The sequence below is a fragment of the Phyllobates terribilis genome, unplaced genomic scaffold (genome assembly GCF_046119375.1).
Source record: "Phyllobates terribilis strain yellow unplaced genomic scaffold, ASM4611937v1 Scaffold_8__6_contigs__length_399053987, whole genome shotgun sequence".
Classification (NCBI taxonomy): domain Eukaryota; kingdom Metazoa; phylum Chordata; class Amphibia; order Anura; family Dendrobatidae; genus Phyllobates; species Phyllobates terribilis.
In genome coordinates, this window is record NW_027362768.1 from 354,816,700 (window position 1) to 354,833,294 (window position 16,595).

A 16,595-nucleotide genomic window follows, 5' to 3' on the forward strand; every position below is an offset into this window, starting at 1 on the left:
CTCCTTTACATGGAATCTGTCACCAGGTTTTTGCATCTGAATGCAGCTTGACGTCATTTTGATAGAATCCCTGTTTTATCTGCAGCAGATCTACAGATTCTCAGAATGCAGAGCTCTACATAATCCCGCCCACACCAGTGTGCATAGGCAGAAAGCTGCCAATCAGTGATGGTGGTGAGAGCATCTACAGAGCGCATGAATATGGACCACTACATGACAGCAGTTTTACTACTTCCCCAAGGGTAATTTCATGCGCATAAAACATTCTGTCCTTAAATGGCAGGTCACCTGCCTCCTAATTTAAATATCGCACCTGCACAGTCAGTATAGTGGTCTTTAAAAAAATAAACAAAACAAAACAAAATGGCAATGGCGCTTTGCAGCCTGCAGTGGGGCGCAGACTGGCTTCCTAATGCGGCGGTTCGAGGAGTCTCCTTCGGCGGTTGCATTTTTGCCACTCCCCCCCGAATTGGGAGTCTGTTCTTCTCTGAGCCAGCTGTCAAGCTGACAGCCAGCTCACTGAAGGTGCAGCGCCGGCTCCCTGTGTTCAATTGTACTGGGGCAGTGAAACAGGATTTAAAGACAGTTTGCAGCCCAAATATTACATCTGCCCCCACCCCTAAACTGGGTCCTTAAATCCTTTTACATCTGCTCCGACCCCCAAAAGTTTGGATGGGGGAAGATGTAATAGGATTAAAGGACACAGTTTGGGGAACGAGGGATGGGTGCGGACACAATATGGGGAGGGGGAAACAGGAGAAATTTGAGGGGGCATGGATGCAGACTCAGTATGGGGATGTCTGCGGAGGCAGTATAAAGATATATTTTGTGCAGGGAATATAGTAAGGGGCAATTATTTATTCAGGGGCTCAGCTTAGAGCAGATATTTTTTATTCAGGAGCATTATAATGACACTGCTATTTTTAAGGGCATCGTGTGGAGTCTGGACAAGATGAAGAAAATAAAGAGAACGACTCCCAGAGACAACATCATCTTTCAGGTACCTGGATATAAATGTTTTTTTGTAATACTGACTAATTCTCATATTTTTATTTATGTTAGGAACATTAAAGGGGTTGTCCAAGTTTGTAATGAGTCTGCAGTCATTCTATGTGACGGCAGACTTCAGAATTCTCACAACGCGCACTGCACACTGTCAGGATTCTCTCATGCCAGCGATTTGCATACATGCAGTCACATGCCGACTAGACGTGTGGCCTTACTCGATGAAAATGAATTGAGCGAGGCCAGACACGTCTAGTCGGAATATGGCCAGAAGTATACAAATCACATACTTGCACTTACATGACCGTCCACTCTTGCCACCGGCAAGGGAGAATTTTAAAAAAGTGTGCAGTGCATGCGCTGTGATATTTCAGAAGCCTGAAGTCACAGAGTGACTGCAGACTTTCATCACAAACCGGACGAGTCCTTTAATTATAAACTGAAGCCCTGTGGCATGCCAGTCCAATCCAAATAGCATTTAATATACCGTCAGGATTCAGCTCTGCTCGCTGGCAGGTTTCATCAGACATCTCATGGCCACTTCACTCATGTGATTTTCATACTTACGGTCATGCAACAACTAGTCTGTTTTTCACTGAGCTTTGAGAGAAATGGGGAGAGCAGCTAGTCAGCATGCGACTAAGTGCAAATCGCATATGTGCTCAAGAGTGGGGGGATCTAGAACGAACCAGACTGTAAATAACATGGTAAAGGCAGTTAGTGAAGATGTCGATAGGCGATACATTCATTGGTAGATACAGTGGGTATGTAAAGTATTCAGACCCCTTTAAAATTTTTGACTCTGTTTCATTGCAGACATTTGGTAAATTCTAAAAAGTTCATTTTTTTCTCATTAAAGTACACTCTGCACCCCATCTTGGCTGAAAAAACAAAATGTAGAAATTTTTGCAAATTAAAAAAGAAAAACTGAAATATCACATGATCATAAGTATTCAGACCCTTTGCTCAGTATTGAGTAGCAGCACCCAAGTTTTTCACACCTGGATTTGGGGATCCTCTGCCATTCTTCCTTGCAGATCCTTCCCAGTTCCGTCAGGTTGGATGGTGAACGTTGGTGGACAGCCATTTTCCGGTCTCTCCAGAGATGCGCAATTGGGTTTAGGTCAGGGCTCTGGCTGGGCCAGTCAAGAATGGTCACAGAGTTGCTCTGAAGCCACTCCTTTGTTATTTTAGCTGTGTGCTTAGGGTCATTGTCTTGTTGGAAGGTGAACCTTTCCCCAAGTCTGAGGTCCAGAGCCCTCTGGAAGAGGTTTTCATCCAGGATAACTCTGTACTTGGCCGCATTCATGTTTCCTTCAATTGCAACCAGTCGTCCTGTCCCTGCAGCTGAAAAACACCCCCATAGCATGATGCTGCCACCACCATGTTTCACTATTGGGCAGAGGATGAGCAGTGCCTGGTTTTCTCCACACATACCGCTTAGAATTATCACCAAAAAGTTCTATCTTAGTCTCATCAGACCAGAGAATCTTATTTCTCATAGTCTGGGAGTGTGTTTTTGAGCAAATTCTATGCAGGTTTTCATATGTCTTGCATTAAGGCGATATAGTGGATTGAATAAAAAGCGGTCTATGGAGCGTTAAAAAGATTAACACTGGAGATGACAGATTGGGGCTAAAAAATAAAATTTAATGAGCCCTTTCCACAACGCGTTTCGATAGCAAACTATCTTCCTCTGGTGCATTGAGGAGAGGCTTCGGTCGGTACACTCGGCCATAAAGGCCCAACTGGTGGAGGGCTGCAGTGATAGTTGACTTTTTGGAACTTTCTCCCATCTCCCTACTGCATCTCTGGAGGTCTGCCACAGTGATCTTGGGGTTCTTCTTTACCTCTCTCACCAAGGCTCTTCTCCCACGATTGCTCAGTTTGGCTGGACGGCCAGGTCTAGGAAGACTTTTGGTGGTCCCAAACTTGTTCCATTTAAGGATTATGGAGGCCACTGTGCTCTTAGGAACCTTGTGTAATGTAGAAATTCTTTTGTAACCTTGGCCAGATCTGTGTCTTGCCACAATTCTGTCTCTGAGCTCCTTGGGCAGTTCCTTTGAGCTCATGATTCTCATTTGGTCTGACAGACAGGTGTGTGCCTTTCCAAATCAAGTCCTATTAATTAAGCACAGCTGGACTCCAATGAAGGAGTAGAACCATCCCAAGGAGGATCACAAGGAAATAGGAAATGGACAGCATGTGACTTAAATATGAGTGTCTGAGCAAAGGGTCTGAATACTTATGACCAGTTGATATTTCAGTTTTTCTTTAAAAAATCTCTATATTTCTGGATTTTTTCAGTCAAGATGGGGTGCAGCATGTACCTTAATGAGAAAAAAAAAGAACTTTAGAATTTACCAAATGGCTGCAATGAAAAAGTGAAAAATTTAAAGGGGTCTGAATACTTTCCGTACCCACTGTATATTGATCAATACATTTTCTAGCCATACATTTATTGGATGGATAGATCAACCTAGTGAATATCTAACGATATATCAACCAATGTATCGCCTATCAAGCTTTTCATCATCATCAACCTCTAGAAAGATTTGCTATTTAATAAATAGATGCCTAGCTATATATCCTCACCAACTGCCTTTACCATGCTGTTTACAGTCTGATAAGTTCTGTATCACTATGTATATATATGCTCTATCCCACTAGGTAGGGAGACAGAAAATTTATATTTATATTTTATTTTGATACATTGGTGGCACCGTGGGGTTGAATTTATTTTAATACTAGTAATACCAAATATGTTGGGAGCAATCCTGTGTGCGCTGCGCTCCTATGTGCAGTGGTGATGACTGCCTCTTGTGCACGCTCCCGCATTGGTCCTCGGTACACAGTGGACGGCATTTTGTTGGTTTCATTTTTGAAGACCACTATATTGAATGCGCCGGCGCGATATTTAAAATCAAGAACCACAAAATTTAATTCTTCACTGCAAGTATCATTTTAATCTGTAACAGCGCCAACATGACAATGCCTGCAAAACCTGTCAGCAGAATTTTGCTAATTCTTTACTAAGTGAAATGACCCAACTATGGTGGCAGAAATGAAATTTTGTATAATAGAGATGTATGTATTCTCTCTCTCTCTCAGATTATATATATATACACACACACACACACTATTACACACTAACCTGACATATTGAAACGCCCTAGTCTGTGATCCTGATCCATATACCTACAGAAGGAAAAACAAAAACCTTATTTACGGTAAAATGTAAGAAAAATGGCTTAATAGATGATAAAACTTTGTGATGCAGTTTGAACAACTCTTGCCTGTAAAAATGAACAACTACAAAAACATTCAGAAGTTCATTAAATTACACATACTTTCAGAAAGAATTTCGCTAACACCTTGAAGGTGCAGAAATTTTTCCCTCCTTGCCTTTAAAGATCCACAATTTTATTAATTATTTTTCCAGTAACATAGCTATATGATGGTTTTATTGCAGTTTTGAATGACAATTTCCATTATCAAATAAAGTACACTGCATAACGAAAAAAATTCAGAGTTTGATAAAACAAAAACACACACAGTGGGGAAAATAAGTATTTGAAACACTGCCGATTTTTCAAGTTTTACCACCTACAAAGAATGGAGGGGTTTGTAATTGTTAGCGTAGATACACCTCAGACACAGAATCTCAGAAAAAAAAAAAAGCAAACAATCATATCGTATGATTTTTATATATTTCATGTAATAAAAATGCAAATTAAGTATTTGATACAACTTAAAACTTAAATATTTGGTACAGAAACCTTTGTTTACAATTACAGAGGTCAAACGTTTCCTGAAGGTCTTGACCAGGTTTGAGGACACTGCAGCAGGGATTTTAGCCCAATAATCCATACAGATCTCCAGATCTTTCAGGTTTCGGGGCAGTTGTTGGGCAACATTGAGTTTCAGCTCTCTCCAAAGATTTTCTATTGGGTTAAGATCTGGAGACTGGCTAGGCCACTCCAGGACTTTGAAATGCTTCTTAACCTTAGTTGCCCTGACTGTGTGTTTCAGATCATTGTCAAGCTGGATGACCCAGCTACGACCCATCTTCAATGCTCTTACTGACAGAAGGAGGTTATTGGCCAAAATCTCGCGATACATTACTCCACATCCATTCTCCCTTTAATACGGTGCAGTCATCCTGTCCCCTTTGCAGAAAAGCACTCCCAAAGTATGCTTCCCCCACCATGCTTCACGGGTGGGACTGTGTTCTTGGGGGTTGTACTCAACATTCTTCTTCCTCCAAATATGGCTGTGGATACCAAAAAGATCTATTTCGGACTCCTCTAACCACATGACCTTCTCTGGATCATCCAGTTGGACATTCGTGAACTTCAAACGGACTTGGACATGTCCTGGCATGCGCAGGTGGACCTTGCGTGCTCTGCAGGATTTTAATCCATGACAGTGTAGTGTTACAAATGGTAATGTTTGAGACTGTAGTCCCAGCTCTCTTAAGGTAATTGACCAGGTCCTCCCGTATAGTTCTGGGCCAATTCCTGACCTTTCTCAGAATTATCCTTACCCCACGAGGCGAGATCTTGCATGGAGCCCCAGACCAAGGAAGATTGCCAGCCATTTTGCTTCTTCCATTCTCTGATAACTGTGCCAACAGTTGTTGCCTTCTCACGAAGCTGCTTGCCTATTGCCCTGTAGCCAATCCCAGCCTTATGCAGGTCTACAATTTTGTCCCAGTTTTGGACCATGGTGCAGAAGCTGGAGTGTTAATAATGGAGTATGTGGACAGGTGTCTTTTATACAAGTAACGAGTATAAACAGAAACAATTAATACAGAAACTAAGGGCTGAGTAGGAGGGCTTCTAAAGAAAAATCTAACAGGGCTGTGAGCCAGAATTCTTGATGGTTGATAGATGATCAATTACTTTAACATCATACAACGTGATTTCCATTTATTTCCTTAACTATTCTGTCGCTCACAGTTGAAGTGTTGTAACAATAAAAAATTACAGACCTCTATTCTTTGTAGGTAGGAAAACATGCAAAATCGGCAGTGTATCAAATACTTATTTTACCCATTGTACAAACAGAGAAGACGCGGGCCAAAAGGGAAGGAGGACGTGGGCCAAAAGGACGAGGTATGAAGGACGCGGGACAGAAAAGGACGCGGGCCAAAAAGGACCAGGTATGGAGGACGCGGGCCAGAGGACGAGGATGCGGGCCAAAGGACGAGGTATGGAGGACGCAGGCAAAAAGGACGAGTTATGGAGGACGCGGGACAGGGGACCAGGTATGGAGGACGCGGGCCAAATAACGAGGTAAGGAAGACGCGGGCCAGAGGACGAGGTTGCGGGCCAGAGAACGAGGTATGGAGGACGCGGGCCAAAAGGACGCGGGCTAGGGGACCAGGTATGGAGGACGCGGGCCAGGGGACCAGGTATGGAGGACGTGGGCCAAAAGAACGAGGTAAGGAGGACGCAGGCCAGAGGACAAGGACGCGGGCCAGAGGACCAGATATGGAGGACGCGGGCCAAAAGGACCAGGTATGGGGGACGTGGGCTAAAAGGACCAGGTATGGAGGACACGGGCCAAAGGACCAGGTATGGAGAACGTGGGCCAAAGTACCAGGACGCGGGCCAGAGGATGAGGTCGAGGGCCACAAAGGACGAGGTATGAAGGACTCGGGCCAGAAAAGGACTCGGGCCAGAAAAGGACGCGGGCCAAAAAGGATCTGGTATGGAGGACGCGGGCCAAAAAGGACGAGGTATGGAAGACGCGGGCCAGAGGACGAGGAATGGAGGACGCGGGCCAAAAGGACGAGGTATGAAGGACGCGGGACAGGGGACTAGGTATGGAGGACACGGGCCAAAAAGGACCAGGTATGGAGGACGCGGGCCAAAACAACGAGGTAAGGAGGACGCGGGCCAGAGGACGCGGGCCAGAGGACTAGGTATGGAGGACGCGGGACAAAAGCGACGAGGTATGGAGGATGCGGGCCAAGGTACGAGGACGTGGGCAAGAGGACGAGTACGAGGGCCACAAAGGACGAGGTATGAAGGACGTGGGCTAGAAAGGACGCGGGCCAGAAAAGGACGAGGGCCAAAAAGTAACAGGTATGGAGGACGCGGGCCAAAATGACCAGGTATGGAGGACGCGGGCCAGAGGACGAGGAATGGAGGACGCGGGCCAAAAGGACGAGGGATGAAGGACGCGGGACAGGGGACTTGGTATGGAGGATACGGTCCAAAAAAGGACCAGGTATGGAGGACGCGGGCCGAAAAGGACCAGGTAAGGAGGACGCGGGCCAAAAAGGACCAGGTATGGAGGACGCGGGCCAAAAAGGACGAGGTATGGAGGACGCGGGCCAAAAAGGACGAGGTATGGAGGACATGGGCCAAAAAGGACGAGGTATGGAGGACTCGGGCCGAGGACGCGGGCCAAAAAGGACCAGGTATAGAGGACGCGGGCCAAAAAAAAACAGCTATGGAGGACGCGGGCCAAAAATGACCAGGTATGGAGGACGCGGGTCGAAAAGGACCAGGTAAGGAGGACGCGGGCCAAAAAGGACCAGGTATGGAGGACGCGGGCCAAAAAGGACAAGGTATGGAGGACGCGGGCCAAAAAGGACGAGGTATGGAGGACGTGGGCCAAAAAGGACGAGGTATGGAGGACTCGGGCCAAAAAGGACCAGGTATGGAGGACGCGGGCCAAAAAGGACCAGGTATGGAGGACGCGGGCCAAAAAAAAACAGCTATGGAGGACACGGGCCAAAAATGACCAGATATGGAGGACTCGGGCCAAAAAGGACCAAGTATGGAGGACGCGGGCCAAAAAGGACCAGGTATGGAGGACGTGGGCCAAAAATGACCAGGTATGGAGGACTCGCGCCACAAAGGACCAGGTATGGAGGACGCGGGCCAAAAAGGACCAGGTATGGAGGACGCGGGCATGAGGACAAGGACGCGGGTCAGAGTACGAGGACGCGGGCCAGAGGACGAGGTACGGAGGACTCGGGCCAAAAGGAAGAGGTATGGAGGACGTGGGCCAGGTCTGGAAGACACGGGCTAAAAGAACGAGGTAAGGAGGACGTGAGCCAGAGGACAAGGACACGGGCCAGAGGACGAGGTATGGAGGACACGGGCCAGAGGACGAGGACGCGGGCCAAAAGGGACGAGGTGTGGAGGACACGGGCCAAAAGGACGAGGTGTAGAGGACGCAGGCCAAAATGACCAGGTATGGAGGACACAGGCCAAAATGACCAGGTATGGAGGACACAGGCCAGAGGACCAGGTATGGAGGACGCGGGCCAAAAGGACCAGGTATGGAGGACGCGGGCCAAAAGGACCAGGTATGGAGGACGCGGGTCAAAAGGACCAGGTATGGAGGACGCGGGCCAAAAGGACCAGGTATGGGGGACGTGGGCTAAAAGGACCAGGCATGGAGGACGCGGGCCAAAGTATGAGGACGCGGGCCAGAGGACGAGGTCGCGGGCCACAAAGGACAAGGTATGAAGGACGAGGGCCAGAAAAGGACGAGGGCCAGAAAAGGACGCGCGCCAAAAAGGAACAGGTATGGAGGATGCGGGCCAAAAAGGACGAGGTATGGAAGACGCGGGCCAGAGGACGAGCAATGGAGGACGCGGGCTAAAAGGACGAGGTATGAAGGACGCGGGATAGGGGACTAGGTATGGAGGATGCGGGCCAAAAATGACCAGGTATGGAGGACGAGAGCCAAAAGAACGAGGTAAGGAGGACGCGGGCCAGAGGACGAGGACGCGGGCCAGAGGACGAGGTATGAAGGACGCGGGCCAAAAGCGACGAGGTATGGAGGACGCGGGCCAAAAGGACGAGGACGCAGGCCAGAGGACGAGGTATGGAGGACGCGGGCCAAAAGGACGAGGACGCAGTCCAGAGGACGAGGTATGGAGGACTCGGCCTAAGGACGAGGACCAAAAGGGACAAGGTGTGGAGGATGCGGGCCAAAAGGACAAGGTGTGGAGGACGCGGGCCAAAAGGTCAAGGTATGGAGGACGTGGGCCAAACGACCAGGTATGGAGGACGCGGGCCAAAAGAACCAGGTATGGAGGACGCGGGCCAAAAGTACCAGGTATGGAGGACGCGGGCCAAAAGGACCAGGTATGGGGGACGTGGGCTAAAAGGATCAGGTATGGGGGACACGGGCCAAAGGACCAGGTATGGAGGACGCGGGCCAAAGTATGAGGACGCGGGCCAGAGGACGAGGTCGCGGGCCACAAAGGACGAGGTATGAAGGACTCGGGCCAGAAAAGGACCAGGTATGGGGGACGTGGGCTAAAAGGACCAGGTATGGGGGACACGGGCCAAAGGACCAGGTATGGAGGACGCGGGCCAAAGTATGAGGACGCGGGCCACAGGACGAGGTCGCGGGCCACAAAGGACGAGGTATGAAGGACTTGGGCCAGAAAAGGACTCGGGCCAGAAAAGGACGCGGGCCAGAAAGGATCAGGTATGGACGATGCGGGCCAAAAAGGACGAGGTATGGAAGACGCGGGCCAGAGGACGAGCAATGGAGGACGCGGGCCAAAAGGACGAGGTATGAAGGACGCGGGATAGGGGACTAAGTATGGAGGACGCGGGCCAAAAAGGACCAGGTATGGAGGATGCGGGCCAAAAGAACGAAGTATGGAGGACGCGGGCCAAAAGGACGAGGACGCAGGCCAGAGGATGAGGTATGGAGGATGCGGGCCAAAAGGACGAGGACGCAGTCAAGAGGACGAGGTATGGAGGATGCGGGCCAGAGGACGAGGACCAAAAGGGACGAGGTGTGGAGGACGCGGGCCAAAAGGACAAGGTGTGGAGGACGCGGGCCAAAAGGTCCAGGTATGGAGGACGTGGGCCAAACGACCAGGTATGGAGGACGCGGGCCATAAGGACCAGGTATAGAGGACGCGGGCCAAAAGGACCAGGTATGGGAGACGCGGGCCAAAAGGACCAGGTATGGAGGACGCGGGCCAAAGGACCAGGTATGAAGGACGCGGGCCAGAAAAGGACATGGGCCAAAAAGGACCAGGTATGGAGGACGCGGGCCAAAAAGGACCAGGTATGGAGGACGCAGGCCAGAGGACGAGGAATGGAGGACGCGGGCCAAAAGGACCAGGTATGGAGGACGCGGGCCGAAAAGAACCAGGTAAGGAGGACGCGGGCCAAAAAGCACCAGGCATCGAGGACGCGGGGCAAAAATGGCCAGGTATGGAGGACGAGGGGCAAAACGGATGAGGTATGGAGGACGCGGGCCAAAAAGGACGAGGTATGGAGGACTCGGGCCAAAAAGGACCAGGTATGGAGGACGCGGGTCAAAAGGGACAAGGTATGGAGGACGCGGGCCAAAAAAAAAATAGGTATGGAGGACGCGGGCCAAAAAGAACCAGGTATGGAGGACGCAGACCAAAAAAGGACCAGGTATGGAGGACGCGGGCCAAAAAGGACCAGGTATGGAGGACGCGGGCCAAAAATGACCAGGTATGCAGGACTCGGGCCAAAAATGACCAAGTATGGAGGACGCGGGCCAAAAAGGACCAGGTATGGAGGACGCGGACCAAAAAGGACCAGGTATGGAGGACGCGGGTCAGAGTACAAGGACGCGGGCCAGAGGACAAGGACGCGGGCCAGAGGACGAGGTATGGAGGATGCGGGCCAGAGGACGAGGACGCGGGCCAAAAGGGACGAGGTGTGGGGGACGCAGCCCAAAAGGACCAGGTATGGAGGACGCGGGCCAGAGGACCAGGTATGGAGGACGCGGGCCAAAAGGACCAGGTATGGAGGACGCGGGCCAAAAAGGACCAGGTATGGAGGACGCGGGCCAAAAGGACCAGGTATGGGGGACGCGGGCCAAAAGGACCAGGTATGGAGGACGCGGGCCAAAGGACCAGGTATGGAGGACGCGGGCCAGAAAAGGACATGGGCCAAAAAGGACCAGGTATGGAGGACGCGGGCCAAAAAGGACCAGGTATGGAGGACGCAGGCCAGAGGACGAGGAATGGAGGACGCGGGCCAAAAGGACCAGGTATGGAGGACGCGGGCCGAAAAGGACCAGGTAAGGAGGACGCGGGCCAAAAAGCACCAGGCATCGAGGACGCGGGGCAAAAATGGCCAGGTATGGAGGACGCGGGGCAAAACGGACGAGGTATAGAGGACGCGGGCCAAAAAGGACGAGGTATGGAGGACTCGGGCCAAAAAGGACCAGGTATGGAGGACGCGGGTCAAAAGGGACAAGGTATGGAGGACGCGGGCCAAAAAAAAAATAGGTATGGAGGACGCGGGCCAAAAAGAACCAGGTATGGAGGACGCAGACCAAAAAAGGACCAGGTATGGAGGATGCGGGCCAAAAAGGACCAGGTATGGAGGACGCGGGCCAAAAATGACCAGGTATGGAGGACTCGGGCCAAAAATGACCAAGTATGGAGGACGCGGGCCAAAAAGGACCAGGCATGGAGGACGCGGGCCAAAAAGGACCAGGTATGGAGGACGCGGGTCAGAGTACAAGGACGCGGGCCAGAGGACGAGGACGCGGGCCAGAGGACGAGGTATGGAGGATGCGGGCCAGAGGACGAGGACGCGGGCCAAAAGGGACGAGGTGTGGGGGACGCAGCCCAAAAGGACCAGGTATGGAGGACGCGGGCCAGAGGACCAGGTATGGAGGACGCGGGCCAAAAGGACCAGGTATGGAGGACGCGGGCCAAAAAGGACCAGGTATGGAGGACGCGGGCCAAAAATAACCAGGTATGGAGGACGAGGGCCAGAGGTCGAGGATGCGGGCCAGAGGACGAGGTATGGAGGACGCGGGCCAAAAGGACGAGGTATGAAGGACGCGGGACAGGGGACTAGGTATGGAGGACACGGGCCAAAAAGGACCAGGTATGGAGGACGCAGGCCAAAAGAACGAGGTAAGAAGGACGCGGGCCAGAGGACGCGGGCCAGAGAACGAGGTATGGAGGACGCGGGACAAAAGCGACGAGGTACGGATGACGCGGGCCAAGGTACGAGGACGCGGGCAAGAGGACGAGTACGAGGGCCACAAAGGACGAGGTATGAAGGACGCGGGCCAGAAAGGACGCGGGCCAGAAAAGGACGAGGGCCAAAAAGTAACAGGTATGGAGGACGCGGGCCAAAATGACCAGGTATGGAGGACGCGGGCCAGAGGACGAGGAATGGAGGACGCGGGCCAAAAGGACGAGGGATGAAGGACGCGGGACAGGGGACTTGGTATGGAGGATACGGTCCAAAAAAGGACCAGGTATAGAGGACGCGGGCCGAAAAGGACCAGGTAAGGAGGACGCGGGCCAAAAAGGACCAGGTATGGAGGACGCGGGCCAAAAAGGACGAGAAATGGAGGACGCGGGCCAAAAAGGACGAGGTATGGAGGACGTGGGCCAAAAAGGACGAGGTATGGAGGACTTGGGCCAAAAAGGACCAAGTATGGAGGACGCGGGCCAAAAAGGACCAGGTATGGAGGACGCGGCCCCAAAAAAAACAGCTATGGAGGACGCGGGCCAAAAATGACCAGGTATGGAGGACGCGGGCCGAAAAGGACCAGGTAAGGAGGACGCGGGCCAAAAAGGACCAGGTATGGAGGACGCGGGCCAAAAAGGACGAGGTATGGAGGACGCGGGCCAAAAAGGACGAGGTATGGAGGACGTAGGGCCAAAAAGGACGAGGTATGGAGGACTCGGGCCAAAAAGGACCAGGTATGGAGGACGCGGGCCAAAAAGGACCAGGTATGGAGGACGCGGGCCAAAAAAAACGAGCTATGGAGGACTCGGGCCAAAAAGGACCAGGTATGGAGGACGCGGGCCAAAAAGGACCAGGTATGGAGGACGCGGGCCAAAAATGACCAGGTATGGAGGACGCGGGCCAGAGGACAAGGACGCGGGTCAGAGTACGAGGACGCGGGCCAGAGGACGAGGTACGGAGGACTCGGGCCAAAAGGAAGAGGTATGGAGGACGTGGGCCAGGGGACCAGGTCTGGAAGACACGGGCTAAAAGAACGAGGTAAGGAGGACGCGAGCCAGAGGACAAGGACACGGGCCAGAGGACGAGGTATGGAGGACGCGGGACAGAGGACGAGGACGCGGGCCAAAAGGGACGAGGTGTGGAGGACACGGGCCAAAAGGACGAGGTGTGGAGGACGCAGGCCAAAATGACCAGGTATGGAGGACACAGGCCAAAATGACCAAGTATGGAGGACACAGGCCAGAGGACCAGGTATGGCGGACGCGGGCCAAAAGGACCAGGTATGGAGGACGCGGGCCAAAAGGACCAGGTATGGAGGACGCGGGCCAAAAGGACCAGGTATGGGGGACGTGGGCTAAAAGGACCAGGTATGGAGGACACGGGCCAAAGGACCAGGCATGGAGGACGCGGGCCAAAGTATGAGGACGCGGGCCAGAGGACGAGGGCCACAAAGGACAAGGTATGAAGGACGAGGGCCAGAAAAGGACGAGGGCCAGAAAAGGACGCGCGCCAAAAAGGAACAGGTATGGAGGATGCGGGCCAAAAAGGACGAGGTATGGAAGACGCGGGCCAGAGGACGAGCAATGGAGGACGCGGGCTAAAAGGACGAGGTATGAAGGACGCGGGATAGGGGACTAGGTATGGAGGACGCGGGCCAAAAAGGACCAGGTATGGAGGACGCGGGCCAAAAGAACGAGGTAAGGAGGACGCGGGCCAGAGGACGAGGACGCGGGCCAGAGGACGAGGTATGAAGGACGCGGGCCAAAAGCGACGAGGTATGGAGGACGCGAGCCAAAAGGACGAGGACGCAGGCCAGAGGACGAGGTATGGAGGACGCGGGCCAAAAGGACGAGGACGCAGTCCAGAGGACGAGGTATGGAGGACGCGGGCCAGAGGACGAGGACCAAAAGGGACGAGGTGTGGAGGATGCGGGCCAAAAGGACAAGGTGTGGAGGACGCGGGCCAAAAGGTCAAGGTATGGAGGACGTGGGCCAAACGACCAGGTATGGAGGACGCGGGCCAAAAGGACCAGGTATGGAGGACGCGGGCCAAAAGGTCAAGGTATGGAGGACGTGGGCCAAACGACCAGGTATGGAGGACGCGGGCCAAAAGGACCAGATATGGAGGACGCGGGCCAAAAGTACCAGGTATGGAGGACGCGGGCCAAAAGGACCAGGTATGGGGGACGTGGGCTAAAAGGACCAGGTATGGAGGACACGGGCCAAAGGACCAGGTATGGAGGACGCGGGCCAAAGTATGAGGACGCGGGCCAGAGGACGAGGTCGCGGGCCACAAAGGACGAGGTATGAAGGACTCGGGCCAGAAAAGGACGCGGGCCAGAAAGGATCAGGTATGGAGGATGCGGGCCAAAAAGGACGAGGTATGGAAGACGCGGGCCAGAGGACGAGCAATGGAGGACGCGGGCTAAAAGGACGAGGTATGAAGGACGCGGGATAGGGGACAAAGTATGGAGGACGCGGGCCAAAAAGGACCAGGTATGGAGGATGCGGGCCAAAAGAACGAAGTATGGAGGACGCGGGCCAAAAGGACGAGGACGCAGGCCAGAGGATGAGGTATGGAGGACGCGGGCCAAAAGGACGAGGACGCAGTCCAGAGGACGAGGTATGGAGGATGCGGGCCAGAGGACAAGGACCAAAAGGGACGAGGTGTGGAGGACGCGGGCCAAAAGGACAAGGTGTGGAGGACGCGGGCCAAAAGGTCCAGGTATGGAGGACGTGGGCCAAACGACCAGGTATGGAGGACGCGGGCCAAAAGGACCAGGTATAGAGGACGCGGGCCAAAAGGACCAGGTATGGGGGACGCGGGCCAAAAGGACCAGGTATGGAGGACGCGGGCCAAAGGACCAGGTATGAAGGACGCGGGCCAGAAAAGGACATGGGCCAAAAAGGACCAGGTATGGAGGACGCGGGCCAAAAAGGACCAGGTATGGAGGACGCAGGCCACAGGATGAGGAATGGAGGACGCGGGCCAAAAGGACCAGGTATGGAGGACGCGGGCCGAAAAGGACCAGGTAAGGAGGACGCGGGCCAAAAAGGACCAGGCATCGAGGACGCGGGGCAAAAATGGCCAGGTATGGAGGACGCGGGGCAAAACGGACGAGGTATGGAGGACGCGGGCCAAAAAGGACGAGGTATGGAGGACTCGGGCCAAAAAGGACCAGGTATGGAGGACGCGGGTCAAAAGGGACAAGGTATGGAGGACGCGGGCCAAAAAAAAAATAGGTATGGAGGACGCGGGCCAAAAAGAACCAGGTATGGAGGACGCAGGCCAAAAAAGGACCAGGTATGGAGGACGCGGGCCAAAAAGGACCAGGTATGGAGGACGCGGGACAAAAATGACCAGGTATGGAGAACTCGGGCCAAAAATGACCAAGTATGGAGGACGCGGGCCAAAAAGGACCAGGTATGGAGGACGCGGGCCAAAAAGGACCAGGTATGGAGGACGCAGGTCAGAGTACAAGGACGCGGGCCAGAGGACGAGGACGCGGGCCAGAGGACGAGGTATGGAGGATGCGGGCCAGAGGACGAGGACGCGGGCCAAAAGGGACGAGGTGTGGGGGACGCAGCCCAAAAGGACCAGGTATGGAGGACGCGGGCCAGAGGACCAGGTATGGAGGACGCGGGCCAAAAGGACCAGGTATGGAGGACGCGGGCCAAAAAGGACCAGGTATGGAGGACGCGGGCCAAAAATAACCAGGTATGGAGGACGAGGGCCAGAGGTCGAGGATGCGGGCCAGAGGACGAGGTATGGAGGACGCAGGCCAAAAAGACGAGGTATGGAGGACGCAGGCCAAAGGACCAGGTATGGAGGACGCGGGCCAAAAGGACGAGGTATGGAGGACGCGGGCCAGAGGACCAGGTATGGAAGACGCGGGCCAGAAGACAAAGTATGGAGGATGCTGGCCAGAGGACCAGGTATGGAGGACGTGGGCCAAAAAGGACCAGGTATGGAGGACGTGGGCCAAAAAGGACTAGGTATGGAGGACGAGGGCCAAAAAGGACTAGGTATGGAGGACGCGGACCAAAAAAAGACCAGGTATGGAGGACGCGGGACAGAGGACGAGGACGCGGGCCAGAGGATGAGGTATGGAGGATGCGGGCCAAAAGGACGAGGTATGGAGGACGCGGGCCAAGGGACCAGGTATGGAGGACGCGGGCCTAAAAGGACCAGGTATGAAGGACGCGGGCCAAAAATGACCAGGTATGGAGGACTCGAGCCAAAAAGGACCACGTATGGAGGACGCGGGCCAAAAAGGACCAGGTATGGAGGACGCGGGCCAAAAAGGACCAGGTATGGAGGACGCGGGCCAAAAAGGACCAGGTATGGAGGACGCGGGCCAGAGGACGAGGATGCGGGTCAGAGGACGAGGACGCGGGCCAGAGGACCAGGTATGGAGGACGCGGGCCAGAGGACGAGGACGTGGGCCAAAAGGGACGAGGTGTGGAGGACGCAGGCCAAAAGGACCAGGTATGGAGGACGCGGGCCAGAGGACCAGGTATGGAGGACACGGGCCAAAAGGACCAGGTATGGAGGAAGCGGGCCAAAAAGGACCAGGTATGGAGGACGCGGGCCAAAAAGGACCAGGTATGGAGGACGCGGGCC

At 53.5% G+C, this 16,595-nt stretch overlaps 1 pseudogene; it reads right to left on the reverse strand.

Moving 5' to 3' along the window:
• LOC141157767 (UDP-glucuronic acid decarboxylase 1-like) overlaps positions 1-16,595 on the reverse strand; it is a 100,496-nt pseudogene that overhangs the window by 37,647 nt on the left and 46,254 nt on the right.